At 37.9% G+C, this 17,542-nt stretch overlaps 1 protein-coding gene across 6 annotated transcripts in view; it reads right to left on the reverse strand.

Moving 5' to 3' along the window:
• mgat4c (mgat4 family member C) overlaps window positions 1-17,542 on the reverse strand; it is a 125,411-nt gene that overhangs the window by 78,587 nt on the left and 29,282 nt on the right. For 3 of the 6 annotated variants that reach the window (XM_026927311.3, XM_034304975.2, XM_026927313.3), the window contains one exon: window positions 2,252-2,321. The exons of 2 other annotated variants lie outside the window; for them this stretch is intronic. The gene's annotated coding sequence lies outside the window, so the exon portion shown is untranslated. Of the gene's footprint in view, window positions 1-2,251; window positions 2,322-2,505; window positions 4,196-17,542 lie in introns of those variants that run through there. One more of the 6 variants, XM_026927312.3, reaches the window with a different exon arrangement.

The following is a 17,542-nucleotide window of genomic DNA, read 5'->3' on the forward strand; positions in this document are numbered from 1 at the left end:
CACCTCTACTGTTTCTGGTTGCTCATAATGAATTGTATGATATGTCATTCTCAATTTGAACAAGGTGCCAACATAAATATATAATTCTTCACACTTATTATTTGATTTGACTTGAGCCGAAGACGGATCACTCTGGGTGAGAAAATACCCCACTGTGCACTACTGGTGTGAACAAAGGCACATCACAAGACGCAAAACCACTCTACATTCACTTTATGTGTAAAAATAAAAAGTTGAAAAGAAACCCTCATAATTATGCTGTTTTATTGTTAGTAGGAAAATAAAATATAAAAATTCCAATGCAGCTTCTGGAAATGCCTTCCATGCAGAGGCGTAAAAAGTACAGAGAAACTGTAATTAAGTAAAAGTATGGGTATGGAGCCAAAGTCAAAAACATACACAAACATGCAAGAGTAATTTATTTAGTTAGTTAGTTTTTAATTATTTATCTTAGTTAGTTAGTTAGTTAGTTAGTTAGATACATTCTTCAGATTTGATGGCAAATTGTAAAGGCTGATACTTTGTTTTGTGAGAGGCATGTCATCCAGCAAAAGAAAGAAAGAAAAAAAACAGAAAAATAGAAAATTGGTATTTGTAATGAGCACTCTAAAGGTCACTGTTAAAATGTAAGGAGTAAAAAGCACGCTTTTCTCGGGTTAATTTACTTGAGTAAGAGTACAAGTATTTAATTTCAATAATACATGAGAAAGTACAAATCTTACAAAATAGTACTTAAGTAGAGTAACAGAGTGCAATTACTCAAGTATTTTCCAGCCCTGCTTCCATGACACTAAAACACAAGCATTAATTAATATTCCAGCCATTTTCATCTACTCTAATAACCTTCACATCAGCGCAGATCATGAATATAAAAGGAAAAATGTCCTTTAAACATCTTACAGAAGCAGTCGCAGCTCTTCTGGAGACTTTGACTGTCACACTTGCTTCTTATTTTTGCAGCAAAACCCAGCGGCCTTCATTATTAAGTTTTTTTGTTTGAAAAGTGTCTCTTATGTAATCTGCTGCTTTCTTCACTGACATACAAACATTTTTCTGTAACATTTAATCTTGTGCTGGAAAACTAATGTTTGGAATCTAAAATGTTTTTGTACTGACTTGATAATGTAGAATCATAAAATAAAAATCTATAACAAAGTTTGTACTAAAAAAAATAGGGTGCCTAAGACTTTTGCACAGTACTATGTATATATATATATATATATATATATATATATATATATATATATATATATATATATATATACATGTATGTATAGATAGATAGATAGATAGATAGCACCTTTTTCACATTCAAAAATCAGTTATTTGTTTTCTCCTTCTCCAATAACTTTGTCTGTCTTACTTTCCCCCCACTGTCTCTTTGATGGACATATGATTTTTTTTTGTGTGTGTATGTGTGTATGTGTGTGTGTGTGTGTGTGTGTGTGTGTGACAGCTTTCTCTCCCACTGAGGAGGCTGAAGGAACTTCCTCAAGCTGTCAGAGATTTCCCGGCATCTCACATCATAGACAGACTAGCCAGTGTGACACACACACACACACACACACACACACAGTACACACACAATTTTCTCTGTATGTCTATCCAAGCAGGCTTCTCTGTCTATTTCAGATTAACAAACACATGTAAACTTTTCTCCTTCACAGTTTTACAATCTCACAATCATATTCTCTCTCTCTCTTTCTCTCTCTCTCTCTCTCTCACACACACACACACACACACACACACAGACACAAACGCACACACATATACATTAAGAAAAATAAACTACCATCCCATACAATCACTGGTCACTAAGCCACATAGCTGAAGATGAAGTTACACCATGAAAATAAAGTGATTAACACACATGAAGATCATTTCTTTTTCTCACCGCTTTGCAGGTGTAACAACCTGAACACGTTTGTAAAGTGACTGAACAAGTGTGTTAATCCATAATTAACGCCAAAGTCAATCACACTGTCGTGTAACAATAAACAGGGGGACATCACTGTAAAAGTTTATGTAATGGATGACAAAATAAAGCATGAAGATCTAAGCATTTATTGTGGGAGTGTCTTGTATCTATTTTATGCTTCTGTTAATCAAGAGCCTCCTGCAGAGCCTAAAAGCATAGCAGGTCGATGCAGGTTTTAAGACATGCAGCCAATAAGCACAAGAGCACAAAGAGCAGGAGAGATAAAAGGAGGAGGGTGTCAATACGACTGTAAATACATCCAGCAGCACTTACTTATATTGCTTATCCTATGGGCCATTATTGGTCGAGGCTTTCGCCACACATCAAAATGCCATTTTCAAGACTGCAGGGAGACAAAAAAAAAGAGAAAAAGAAAAACACTGTGGTTAAATTTTACACTGCGAAGAGAGAGAGACACAGACAGAAAGAAAGAGAAAGAGAGAGGGGGAGAGAGAGAGAGAGAGAGAGAGAGAGGGCGAGAATGAGAAAGAGAGCTTGCATGAGGCTGAACCAAGTCATGAACGCACCCGAGGACCTGGAGAGATAGAAAAGCCATTGATTTTTGACAGAAGTGCCAGTTCATCATTCTGAGAGACACTTGCGATCGATTTCTCCTTTCGTTTGTTTGTGATTTTGTTCGTTCAAAGCCAGTTGCTATGATAAATTCCTCTTCATGCCGCAGCTTCTGAGCAGAGGACAGAGCAGATCAAAGGATAAGTCTAGATGGCCTCATTTCCAAAGGGTTTTATTTTAGGGTTTTATTTATTTATTTATTTATTGGTCAATTATAGCAATATAGAACCGTCACAGTCTTTAACACTGAACAAAACAAAATGGTAACAACCAGCAAACTGTGACAATGCACAAACAGCAGAGATAAGAAAGATAAGAAAGAGGAAGAAAGAGGCTTATCAAATGGCCTTTTTAGTCAGAGCCAAACTAGAACATCTACCTGCTCTAAAATCCATCGCCTCAGTCAAGACAGCAAAGAGGATGCTGCTTTCAACAGTCCCTTTCATCTGCCCACTCCCCTTTAGTCATTTCCCAGCGTTCTTAGAGGCTGGTGAAAAGTCAAAGTGGGGCGTGTGCTCTGGAAACCTTGTCTTTTTCTTAATGTTTTTCTTCCATCAGAGACGGAGGCGAGTCTGTAACCTCAGCCCGCCTCTTCACCTGCTAAGAACAGAACCTCCAGTCATCTAGAGTTTAAGGCACAGGATCCCAACCCTGGTCCTGGAGTACCCACTGTTCTGCACACTTTAGTCTTTTTCCTGCTCTAACACACCCGCTTTAACTCAGTAATGGCTCTCAATTAACCAGAGGTGCAAAGAATACAAAACGCACTGACTTGAGTAAAAGTACTGCTACTCCAGTTATAATTCTCTTGACGAAAAGAGACTTTACTTGACTTTTACTCAAGCAAAAGAACATCATCTGATGAAAAACTACTTGAGTAATTATTTTTTATTATTTTTTTTACATGTCTACAACTGACACAATGAAACCGAAAATGTTCTATATCTAAATAAAGCATTTTTGAGCAATTGTAGCAGCACTTACATATATTTAACAAAACAGCCAATCACTATTGAACATCAGCGTGACATCTTAAGTTTAATACAAAGCTTTCAAACTATAAAATGAAAATCAAAAGACCTGTCTAGCTAGTCTAGCTCACTCAGCTAATGGTTACCCTGTACATGTTTCCATAGGTTGGATGTTGAGCTGTGAAATGTCAATATATCCATGTATTCACATGTAGATCATTATTATCGCACAGTTCCCTTTGAAGCATTTAAAACTGAAGATACCTGTTAAAGTAGGCCAGAAATGCTCAACTGTTTCCACTGACTCCAACATTGCTGCCATTGAGTAAGTGTTTGATGCCTGAAGTGTAGACTTTTTGAAGGAAATTGCTTTATTTTGATTGGGACTCAATATGTAATTATTTAAAACTTGCACATTCCGTCTTTTGATTGGCTTACAGCCTTTCAGGGTTAAATGCATTTTTTTTACTCTGTAATGGTGACCAAAAGTAGGGTCCCTGAAGCATTAGTGGTCAGGCCACAGCGCTCTCACTGCTGTGGCCCAGGTTCGATTCCTGGCCAGGGGACCAACCCCAGCAACAGTGCGCTCTCAGTGCCGGTCCCAAGCCCGGATAAAACTGGGGAGGGCTGCATCAGGAAGGAACTGTGCCAAATCAAATACGCAGACCAATGATCCGCTGTGGCAGCCCCTAACAGGAGCAGCCGAAAGAGGAACAATGGTGATCAAAAGTAAATATAATGAACTATATTATATTTGTAAAAAAAAAAAAAAAAAAACTTAAGTTATAAGTACTTAGATTTAATTATAATCACAAAATACTATTACAGCGAGCCACATACTCAGTTATTGTAACGAGAGTGCATGTAGTTCGTTATTTTCCACTCCTGTAATTAGCTGATACATCAATTAGCTGATAAATGCTGATAAATGATAAATTAGCTGATAAATGGATCAGATATGTTGGGAGCAAGGAAAACGGCAAAAATGGAACAGGGAAGACTCCAGAACCAGGTCTGGGAACCCGTGGTTTAAGGTAATGTGGTTTGAAAAACATGCACCCTGTTTGGGGATGCTATTGCTAATCTCCCTCTGGTTATCTGCCTGAAAATAACATGCCTGCTGCTCCCTGATCAGGATGTGTTCACAGAAGTCAAAACTGGATTTCTGTAACGATTTAAACATCAGCCTGGTTGTGAATCATGCGCTTGGCAGTCTGTTCTTAAAAGCAGTGTCAGGAGGTTAGAGCATGAACAGCCCGTATTCAGAAAAGCGCTGTTGTTTGTAGAGTGAGCAAGCACTATTCAACAAAGTAAAGCTAAAAGTATGTGGATCAAAACTAAGGATCTGCAGATAATCTAACTATGTCAGCTTTCTCATGAGGCTTTCTGAAGCACTCACACTCCTCCATAGCTTCATCAGACACTAGCTAACAGTCATAGCTGCTTCCTGTATCCCATAACCAACACTCGGCTGTGCCGTCCTCTGCCTCTCCGCAGGTCTTTAAAACACTATTAATGCCTAATGGGCTTGCTCATTAGCTGCGCTTCCAAACATGCTCTGGCCATTATGAGCTCCATTTGCTGTTGGGTCTCACGCCTGTGCACACAGTGTGTGTTGTCTGTCTACTTCGAATTCGCTTCACAATTCACAATCACAACTGTGCTTGAATATCTTACGTTTTTACACTTTGTTTACACTTAAACACAACTGTTTTGTCAGACCTGTTCTTTTTCTACTAAAAAGACATTATGAATGGATAAAGCCTTTTGTATGAATAAGTACAGTATCACACTAGAGAAGGGATGTAACCGATTGTGAATATATTATTCAGAAGAAACAGACAGTGTGTTCTAAACAGATACAAATACAAATACATGTAGGACTATTAGTTTGTTTTTTTTCCCACAGATGTTCACAGGGCATCTGGTTGGGACTAGAGGTGTGCATCGGGACTTAGATCCTGCAGGACACAACAAAAGAACTGAGAAAGTGGTCAAGAGAGCGGTCAGAGATGAAGTTAGCGGGACAAACAAAAACCACATTCATTAACTCAAACATACAGCATCCATTCACTCATTCATCCTTAGTAACTGCCTGGTCAGGGTCACAGTGGTTTAAATTACTAGTAATTAAATTATTAGTTTTGGGAAACAGAACCAACTACATTTGTTAGGAAATAATGCATGCAGTTACAAACGCAGTTACAAATAAAAATAATTTTGCGAGTGAGAGTGAAAAAAAAAAAGGTCCTGTACACCTTTCTAGTTGAGGCCATTTATGAACTTCAGTGTTTCAGGGGATATAGTGGTAGGCTTTGTAAATTAAAATACATTAAAAAAAAGAAAGAAAAAAGAAAGAAAGAAAAATCCTTCAGGTTTAGGCCAAATACAGCTCCAGACACAGATATATGGAGCAATAAAGACAAACAGTACAGACAGTGGCATTGTGTTACACCGCTACACTAAAGCATTTAAAAAGGACACCTCATTGTGTAGTATATTGTACATGTGCGTTGCATGACACATCAAACTCTTTTCAATAATAAAAAACCTTTTCAATAATAAAATGTGGCAAGATTCTGTAACTTTTAATACTTTTAATGCCGTGATTAAATAGGCCAACATTAATCTGACATTGCATTGCATTCTGCCTATCTGTATGTGCTAATTTAACATAGATGGGTGAGAGGTGCACAGTTTCTACTTCAGGAATGTGGCTACTACTTTTGCTCTGTAGTGATCTGTGAAGCTCAGGACTATGTTCACGTCTTTGCCATTACTATTAATTTACAAATGAAAAATATCTCCGTTCAAAGCAGAGGTGGCCATTAAATGCATAGCGATTGACCTTAAATTATGAATTGATGCTGTTTAATGGAATGTGCGCTTGACAGACACTAATTGTAGCTTCATAATGGTGCAGTTTGGAGTTGTACAGTATGCGGCTATAACTATAACCACTATAACTATTTTGTACCTGCTTTTTGAGGAGAAAATAAAACATTTGTGCTTGGACAACAGCAGCTTGCCCTTAGTCCTGACTGATTAGCACTCAAGTCACTCAGGTCATGGCCTTTTTCTTCTTCAGAAACAATCCATACATGAAACGCACACATCTAAGACAGTCTTCTCTTCCGTGATAGATGATAATGTATCTACAATGACAGAAGACAAGGACTGTTGAGGAGGACAGACCTGTGAACCCAAGCATGAAAGTGTAAGTCTGACATTGCTTACTGAGATATGGGCATAAGTCATCAGCTCCCATTATAAGCAAGATAAGCCTAGTGAGGCTTACACACACACACACACACACACACACCCACACACATCAGTTAGACCACAGCTTTGATAGATTTGACCTCGCAGTAAGAATGACAGTAGCTAAGACCGTTTGTGCACAGCCCTGCTGGTGCTGGTCAATTGCTCTGAGCCATTGAACGACCTTTCGCATAAGCCTCATTCCCAGAGAAAATAGCAGGCAATTAACACAGTGAGTGGATTACAAGATTGCAATAACTTGTAGATTAATGTGTTCACTTATTCTTAACATTTCTGAGCCACCCTGAATAGAGCTGTCTTTGGCGCTCAGCCCCCGCCAACTCAAGTGAATGCAGTGGAAATTATGGGGTAGTAAAATTGCTAATCAGAAGCTTAACTATTAGAGTAGAGAAGGCTCGTGCTGAAACAGCTATGATTTGGGAGGAGTGAATATCAATCCCAAAGTGACAGACAATGGATGTGGATGGGAGAACTATTGGCAACATACTGCTCTCACTGCAGTTATTTTGCAAACAAGGTTTGAAATTAGCACTAGTGGCTAACTGTGCTGATTTTCCAGACACTTTGAACAACCTTACATGCTCCTCATCTGGAAAAATGTAAGATTATAAAGCTTTTACTACGTCTCCATTTTCTGCAATTAGTGTGACCTTCTCCTGCCTTTTTATCTCATAGCTAGATATGTAAATTGTGATTTTTATACAGTTTTCACATTGTGGAATGTTAACTCATCTACTTAACCAAATAGTAAAATCAGAAACGGAAGGAGTGAGAAGAGGAGGACAGGAAAAAAAAGGTATTTCAAAAAAAAAAGTACATGAATGATTTTGGTTGTGAATTAGCAAACATTTATTCCAGTGTATGGTAATGAAAAGGGCTAGATTAGAGCGGTAAAATGTAAAAAAATATATGAAGCTGACATTAATATCTAGAAATTGTAATTTGAAAACTTAAAAAAAAAAGGACTGGACTTTAACAGTGCCCATGTTTTTGAGTTATATGATATGATATATGATATATGATATGATATGACATATGATTTTAGATAGTAAGGTCAGTTTTCAAGTCAATTTTCAATGTTTTCTGTGTTAATCGTATTTTTTCTACAGATGTCTAATTGAAAAAAGCCACACTGTACAAGCCCCATGAATTATAAATATAGCCACAAGCGCCAATCTGCGGGGTCCAAGCACTCTTCACAAATAGCACCCCCATTGGCCAGTTCTTGCCAAGTTACATAGAACAATAAAGAGACCATAGATGAACATACTTTTGTGATGGTAGCTCAATGCTAGTTGTGTCAAATGCCTACTGAAAGCTGATTGGCTGAAGGTGACCTTGTTTTTAAAGTAATTAAATGATGATTAAAATCCAGTTACAGATTAGCAGAACGATACAGCACACCAAATTTCAGTTCAACTGGACTTTTGGTTTTTACGAAAGAGCTATTTGGACTTAACTCCACCCCTATCGATGACCATGTCCTGTGATTCCCCAAGCCACGTCCCTCACACGATCCGCAATACGCACGTGTGGCACTTGCATGGTGTAAATTAGGCAGTGGACACGGTTTAGGTAGCGACGATGCTGCCCGATCTTTACCACACTTGCATTAACGGTTTATGGCGTGAGTCAATACTGTAGCTGCCAATAATAAAGAAAATAATATGTTACGTATTTTTTTTCTTTTTTACCTGCTGGAAAAGGGTTTTCATAGATCTGACCCCTATTCCAGTAATTAAAAAAAAAAGACATAATTTATAAATGCAAGCTATCATCTGTTCTTGCAAACTTAACATCCAATTTAGCAGGACTGAAAATTAAACACACTTATCCAGCGTTCTTTCAGTGATTTTTGTGATGAAGTATGTTTGTTCCAACAATACAAAATACATTAATATATTAATTAACTTATTGAATTTTGATTTTATACATTTAATATGTACACAACTACATTTGGCGTTACACTGGCAATGTTATGTTAATTTCAAACTCTGAAAATATATTCTCTCTCTCTCACACACACACACTTTTCCCACACACACCCAACACTATTCCCCTTGGCTAAGTGGATGGTGTCCTCTATCAGTGGTGACACCGGTGTTGGGTCAGCAGAGAGGAAGCGATGAGACTGAAAGGTTGTGGATAGCAGTTAGCTCCTGCCTCCTCCTCTGGGCCACACTGGCGCTGCAGGCGCTCCCTAATGGCTCACATCTCTCAGCTACTCTCAGATGTTTGACATTGCTCAGTTATACCCTGCTCCAAAATTTCCACAAAATGAGTCATTTCACAATGTGAGCAGCAATAATAAGAAAAGAAATATAGTCACTATTAAGGGCATATGATGGCATATCAGTATGACGGCATACTGTGATTAGGAAACCTGAAATAGTTGCGCTGTTAATGTTATGCTAGACTGGGAGATAGGATGACTATACCAATGGGAAGAAATGATAACTTGTGAAATGCACATTTGAAGATACATAGCTAATGATCTTTTGCCTAATTTGAAATTTGAATACATTCATTCATCGTCAGTAACCATATCTGGAACACTGGGAATACTGGGAGTGAGGCGAGGATACACACTGGATGGGACGCCTGTCCATTGCAGGGCACCATGCACACACATTCACACACTCATTCACACTTAGCAGCAATGAAGCATGACTACTGGGAGGTGGAAAGAAACTAGAGAACACAAAAGGAAACCCATGCAGAAAACTGTAACACAAAAAAGTGTACTGTCAGATGATTATGTTTCATTTGGAAGGAAAAGTAAGCTTATTAGAGTGGAGTATTCCAACCACAAACAATTTAAGAAGACAGAATACAGTAATACTGTCTTGCACTGCTGCTGTAGTTTTATATGTGGTTTAACATCATGGGGTTTTTGCCTGTTTTTGAAACTGTGAAGTTGTAAGTAGACATGTAGTACATTCTGAGAATGAGAATACTGGCTTATTCATTTCTATACTATACATTAAGGGTGTAATGCAATGCCAGTATGTATCTTTAAGTGCTCCAAATATTTAACCCAAGGGAGCATGGCCTAATCCGGAAGGTTTTTTTTATTTTTTTTTAAATATATATAAATCCTACCACTATGCCCCAATGGAAAACCTCAGAGATGGAAATGACAGCACTGTCAGCATGTCATAAATAAACACTGTTAATATGTTGGTCATTGTTTGTCCCATGAGCTTCAAATCCGGCCACTTGCTCACACTCACATGAAAGTAAAAACCTCCAGCTCGCCTGACTTTTGTTGCGTTCTGCTGGGTCCCAGCCCCCTCACATATCTCTAGTCTCAACGTGAACCTTTCTGGCAATCATTCAACAAATAGTGCACCCCCTATTCACATCCGTATTTATATCTGTTGTGTCTGAACACATTATCTGTTCAATCCACATAATGTATTCATATTCGGTCACATGCCTACTATAAATGAATGTGTCCTTTCATATTCAGTTACATCCCAAATCCCATACCAAATATGCATTTAATCAGTTTGTGTATATGTATGCACTGTATGACGCTGAAATTTCTCACTCAGGCTTTCTCATGTCCACATGCTCTGTTATAAAGAGTACCCGCTTCTCCTGTGATCTCTTGTTGCAAAGGCTTCATATTCCAGTCAGAGCTCTGCCTCTGCCGCACTGCCACTGATATGATCTTTAATCCAACTCTGGCCACCGCACCTCCCCATCCCTCACACAGCATGGCATGGAGGAGGCAGAAAGAGGAAAAAAGCCACACTTTCATCATCGCCACTGCCCCAGAGAGCTGCCTTCTGATTATGATGTTAACTCCATCTCAGTGTGGCATCACAGATGAACCGGCTGATGCATAGTGTATAAGTCTGCAGATGAAATTACAGATTTTAATGTGGCTCTGCCAACGTGATTGCTGAGAATAGACTGTGAAACGTGTAGTTACTCCAGCCTAGCTCTGATGATTGAAGGTTATGTTATGATAATTTCACCCAGCAAGACTTTATGTGTGCTTGTCAGGATTGTTCTAGTCCATGAAACATGGGTTGTTTTTAATGACCCAAAATCAAAAAGTCAAAGTGGATGAACCTTGTAACGATGTTGTTATGGTTATTTCCTAGATTGCATGCTAACTGAAGAAATACAGAGGGGGCTTGGGGCATATCAATTCTAATCCAATTCATCCCAAAGGTGTTTACTGGGGTTGAGGACAGGGATCTGTGCAGGCCAATCGAGTGCTTCCATTACAACCCTGGCGAGTCAAGTCTTCATGGACCACACTTTGTGCACAGGGGCTTTGTCATGCTGGGACAGGTTAGGGCCTCTTAGTTCCAGAAGGGAAATCGTAATGCTACAGCATACAAAGACATCCTATACAATTGTGTACATCCAACTTTGTGGCAACAGTTTGGGGAAGAACCACATATGGGTGTGACGGTCAGCTGTCCACAAACTTTTGACCATATAGTGTATAAGGAGACTCATTAATGTGAACACTGATTGATAAGTTTCAAAATGGTTAATTGGCAAGAGTAACTGCAATTTTATATATGAATTATCAAAAATTTTGAAGCACTGTCATTTCATATTAATGACCTGAAAGAGAGCAATCCAAAATAAGTCCATACATGAAACCAAATAAGACTAGTTATTCAATTAGGACAAAAGAAATGGCACCCTATAAAAGTACGAAGACTTAGTTTGTGTCTGTGGTAGCTGATGCGCTACAATGGCTGAGCTGCGTTACTAGAAGTTTTAGTACACGCTGCACTTAGGATGTGCTCTTTTACCATTTATTCTGCATTTTCAATTCTCTGAGAGTTTTTACCTTTCATGGAGTTTTGTGTAAATCACAAAATTTAATTCAGCTGTGTCATGAACATTGTTGGTAATTTATTGCTGATTTGCAATTTATCAACATACACACGTGAGTATGATGAAAAATCAGCATTACTGAAACTTCTGTAAATCTGGCAAGAATTTTTAGCTCTGTTTGACCTATGAAAACATTTACACACACCTTTCTTCAAAGATTAATAAACGAGGCCCAAGATCCTGGTCTACCTGGTCGACCTTGTAACATCTTTTTTTATTTCATTTTTATTAGGTTTAGCATCTTTTTAATCACAAGTGTCATCACTTCTACATCTCTGAATACATATTGTAAACTTATACTCTGACCAAAATCTAGACACTCCATTAACGTAGGCTGTTGTTTTGCTGTGTTTTCAATGCCTGGTGTTCACTGGGATACACATGCTGTCTGTAGGTTATAAAATCATGCTGTTTGACAAGTATAGCTGTCAAACCTAATTTCTTTAAACCACAGTTCAATGTTATTCTGCATCAAATCCAAACTCAGGGAGATTTTTTTTTTTTTTTGCTGAATACAAAATGGGGGTACAAGACATGATCAAGAGATTCAAGATACTAGTTTAGGTAGCCTACAGCACATTAAAAATTCTCTTTGAAAGTCAATAAACGCTCCCTGGTACACAGTGCACAAAACAGCACCACCTTTATGTTAACACTGATGCACTGATTTCTTCAAATAACTTTTCTAGGGACCTAATGCACATGGACTTAATCCTCCTAGTTTATGATATTCTTACATGACTGCGCTGTTGAATGTTAGATTCTAATCGTCCATAAGGTGTTGATTAATTTAATATTAATGCTCTCATTTTAATATGATATTGTTTCTATAGTAACAACGTACACAGGACGTTGGTGGACACTCCGCATAAATGGATTAAAAATCATTGATATGGTGAGGAGATTATTTAGCATTTATGGAAGGAATCTTTAGTGTCAGCATTTTGTAACAATCAGAGGTAAAGCTGTAAAATAAGCTCCATTTTTTTGTCTTATTAACTTCATAAAAATGTGGTATAAGTACCTGCTATTGTTGTTCTTCTTCTTTCGGCTGCTCCCGTTAGGGGTCGCCACAGCGGATTATTGTCCGCATATTTGATTTGGCAGTTTTTGCACCGGATGCCCCTCCTGATATAACCCTCCCCAACTTTATCTGGGCTTGGGGCCGGCACTGGAAGTACACTGTCTTGTGCAGCCCCAGCGGCTGGAGTGATTCCCTGGCCACGGCAGTGAGAGCACCAAGGCCTAACCACTAGTCCTCCAGGGACCCTTATAAGTACCTGCTATTATTGGAAAATAATCAACTTTGGGATCACACCACCCAGTCACTGATTATTTTCCTATAACAGCACATCCTGTCATGTTTTATTCCTTACTTATGTCTTTTTATCTGATATCTTTAAAACTGGAAATTGACTGAATATGTTGCAAGGAGTAACAAACACATACACACATACACATACACACACAGAGAAAGAGAGAGAGACAGATAGACAGACAGACAGTGGCTTGAAGTATCATCTGTTTTATACAGTTCCTGATGGAGAACATACACCTGTGTGAAATGATCTGTGGCCACTGCACATGGCTGCTCTATCACACCCAACCACTATCGACAGAGTGCACAGCTGCTTTACTGAAACACAATTACACTCCAGTTCACTGAACACTTATGCCACAAATGTAACACATACGCACACACAACTTCATCCATTTTTTTGGCTCAGGGGGCAATGCTTAAACCTGGGCATTTTGTACAGGGAATAATCACTTCATTTGTTGCCGTGGACATTTCTCATGGTATTCATTGATTTGGCTTAATAGGGGCGGTGGTGCACCGAGCAAGCAGGTGGACAATTCATACAGAACAGAATTAGATGGTGCATCTGTCTTATTGGAAATGGATGAAAAACTACAAGGGTGATTAAGCTGATTGAACTTGCCATGCTGCAGCAGGGGCCAGAGTGCAATACCTCACATTCAATTGTACACACCTACCACCAGGCATCTACTAAACCTGTCACCAACCATCTAACTAATTACGTTCATTAACCAAGAACAAGGCTTACACTCCTGCCTGGAAAAAGGAATGCTCCTGTCAATGTCCATTTCATTAAAGAGAGGAAGGAAACAATGGCAATTTGTACAAAATTAAATGTACCATACAATGGGGATCTTTAAAAATGGCATATGATATACATTGTTTATTAAAATGCAACTCAATAACACTGATAACAATTTCAGTTGTCAGTTGCAATACTATATAGGATAAAAGCAAAGAATAAGAATAACATAAAAGTTAATATAATATGATGTATCTAAATAAGAAGACAACGATTTTTGAAATCTGTGAAATATTCACAATTTCAGAGTTTCTAAGTATTTGATTTGTCCCCTTTTTGCTTTAATGACAGTGTGCACTCGAGCTGGCACAGACTCCAAAAGTTTGTGCAAAAACCTTATGGTCCATTTTAGATCAAATCCATTGGAGTGTCATCTGAACACATGCTTCAATAGAAGAGATTAGATTAGGCATGAGGAAAATCTGACCTTTTATACAAAGCAGTTAACATGGTCATTATCACAAATTTCAATATTCAATATTTACTTTCTTTGTGTCTCTCTCTCTCTCTCTCTCTCTCTCTCTCTCTCTATATATATATATATATATATATATATATATATATATATATATATATACACACACACACACACACACACACACAGTATATGCACACACATACACACACACAGTATATGCACACATACACTCACTGTCTACTTCATTAGGAACACCTGTACACCTGCACACTCATGCAGTTATCTAATCATCATGTGGCAGTAGCGTAATGCATTAAATCATGCAGATACAGGTCAAGAGCTTAAGTTAATGTTCACATCAAACATCAGAATGGGGAAAATGTGATCTCAGTGACTTTGATTGTGGCATGGTTGTTAATACTCTAGAGACTGTTGTGTGTGAAAATCCCAGGAGATCAGCAGTTTCTGAAATGCTCAAACCAGCCCATCTGGTACCAACAACCATGCCACAGTCAGAGTCACTGAGATCACACTTTTTCTTCATGCTGATGTTTGATGTGAACATTACCTGAAGATCTTGACCTGTATCTGCATGATTTTTTATATTGTGCTGCTGCCACATGATTGGCTGATTAGATAACTGGATTTTATAAATGTGCAGGAGTGTGGGGGTGTTCCTAATAAAGTGGATGGTGAGTGTATATCCAACAGTAGCCAGTTATATGATGAATTAGTATAACTGTGTTGAATATTCCAGATATTACAATTTCCATCATTCGCAATAATTGCATCTGTGGATCACTGCAACCGTGTATATTTGTTTTTAATAATCGTGTTAGAATAGAGTATTTTTGTAACAAAGCGAAAGCTATGTCTGCTGTGTGAGCATATATGTGCCCATTAGTGTACATCTGCTGAAGGTTCCCATAAAGAAGAGTTCCATGTGAACAACTTGCTCAGCATATTTACCATGAATAAAGGGGTTAGATCCATTTGGATATTATATTTCACTGCTTCAATATCCTCCTTGTCCTCGGAGGTGATAAAACACTTGGAAAAAAAAACTCAGCACAGAGAATTCACAATGCTCTTTGTGAATTGCAATGGGCTTTACCCAATGTCAGCGAAAAAAAAAAAAAGAGAGAAAATGAGAGACCTTCCTGCCTTGTTGTGTTGTTTGTTGGATTCACTGTTGTCAGTTTGTCTCCACTAATGCACCATCTGTTTCTTAAGGAGGGCCTCATTAAAATGAAGGAGAAAAACAAAAATATCTTTTGTCCTCGCAAATACACTGGTGTGTAACTTGTGATCCTGGGTGTGAGATGAGGAGGTTCATTTACCTGCTCACTTCATTAGGTTTCTATTACAAACACAGATACCTGACATGCTCTAATTAGCATAATGCAGAGAAACAGATTTAGCCTGACAACATGGACCATGAACTTGGAGTATAAAACAACATTTATACATGGTTACATGAACACAAGTCAAGTAGACACTTTTGGCCTTGTTCAGAGTTGGTAAGTTGGCAACTGACATTAAAAATGTCCTCATTTAACAAAACCCACATTATGTGGCCATGAGGTCATGAAATGACTTGGATGTCAGATGCTCACATAATTTCAGCCTTACCATTTACCAATTTTTTAGAAAGTGCTATTTTTTAACAATGGAAAAACATAAAATTTTATCTGGTGAAGTTTTCTGTAAGATGTTTATTTACCATTTATTAACGAAGATACCAGTCAGTGTCAACCCTTCGAACTAAGCTATTCCTGTAAGTTTTCCTTTGCAGGGAAAGTCTTAAGGACAGAAAATGTGTTTTTCTACTTCTCAGTTTTTCTTCTTATTAGCTTTTTAAATTTGTGCAGCAATACGCTAAATTGTGGCCATGTTGTGCTTAACTTGTGCTCTCCTCTAAAGAAAATGGCCATGGTTTAACGGACAAATCAACCAAGCGCTCATCTGCTCAACTGCTATGGTTACAGCAAACTTAAGTAGGCGTAGTTAATAATTTTACCATAGTAGTTAACATGCCATATAAATTTCAGTCCTCAGAAGAAGAATTGCCTCAAATTAAGATGTCATCTCCTCTAAGCTACTCCTTGCATACGAAAAAATCTTTTTGTGACCTCTTGAGTGCTTCATGTGGGTGTGGATGATTCATATGGTAATTTATTTCATAATCTTACATTAATATATTTAATATTGCCTTTGAATACCATTCCAATTCTAAGGGTTCTTTTTTGAGTATTTACGTTGACCAAAGAAATATTAAATATATTGTCAGATTGTGAGTATTGCTCCTGACCAGGCAAGCAAGAAAAAAATTGTTTTTTTTAAAAAGGCTCTTAAGTTCAAGGTCAGAATCATGTGAGACAAGCCTCTATCCTTAAATCTGCTGTTAATTCAGATATAAACCTCAATTCAGAAACGTCCTCAAACTCCATGATTAACTCAACTCTGAATACAGCCCAATACTTCTAAAAATGTTTTTTTAATGATGTAAAACAGAGGAAAGTTCCTTCTCTACTTGTTCCAACTTATCCTCTTAGAAATAAAGTTACCAAACTGTACTTTTAAAGGGTACATCTATTTTACCTTTATTATGTACCTGTGCACAAGTTGTACCTTTAAGGTACATCAGTGGTCCTTAAGTTCCAATTATGTACCTTAAATTGCTTTTAAACGTACACTATATTCATGTTTTCAGGTAAACCATACATATTAAATGTACAAAAGATGTACCCTCGGTGGTACCACCCCAGCAAGAAGTCTACAAAACCTAATTGGCTGCATTTCCAGTATATATGCCAGCACTGGTCAAATGATTACATAGATCTAAAAGAATTGCCTATCATTCCACAATATATTTCACAAATCCAACAGTAGTCTGACTCCCATCACAGAACTGTGGTATAATTCTCTGCCACAAGTCTGTGATTTAACTTTTCCATCTTTGACCCGCTATAACCTCATGCATAAAGAACCCTCACATGAGGAATATTCCCATGTCTGCTTGGAGAATCAATCAATCAGAACCAGCCCTTTTAGGTTAATTTAATGCAGCCTCATGAATTAAGCATCATCTTTGCATAGAAACTGACTCTTTCAAAGTGTTCCCAGTTTAGCTTGGTAAGGATTACATTTAAGCAAGGTGAACAGTAGAGGTGAACAGAAGAGGTGAACATGTCAGAGTGGAAACAGGATAAGTAGCAAACGGATTGCATCTGAATTAGATTTAGAAAATGAAATGATGTGTGTGACTAGTAAGGTTTGCACATGCTGACAGCCACATGGCTTACTCTTACTCATCTTATATCTTAGA

This window comes from Pangasianodon hypophthalmus, chromosome 6, assembly GCF_027358585.1.
Source record: "Pangasianodon hypophthalmus isolate fPanHyp1 chromosome 6, fPanHyp1.pri, whole genome shotgun sequence".
Classification (NCBI taxonomy): domain Eukaryota; kingdom Metazoa; phylum Chordata; class Actinopteri; order Siluriformes; family Pangasiidae; genus Pangasianodon; species Pangasianodon hypophthalmus.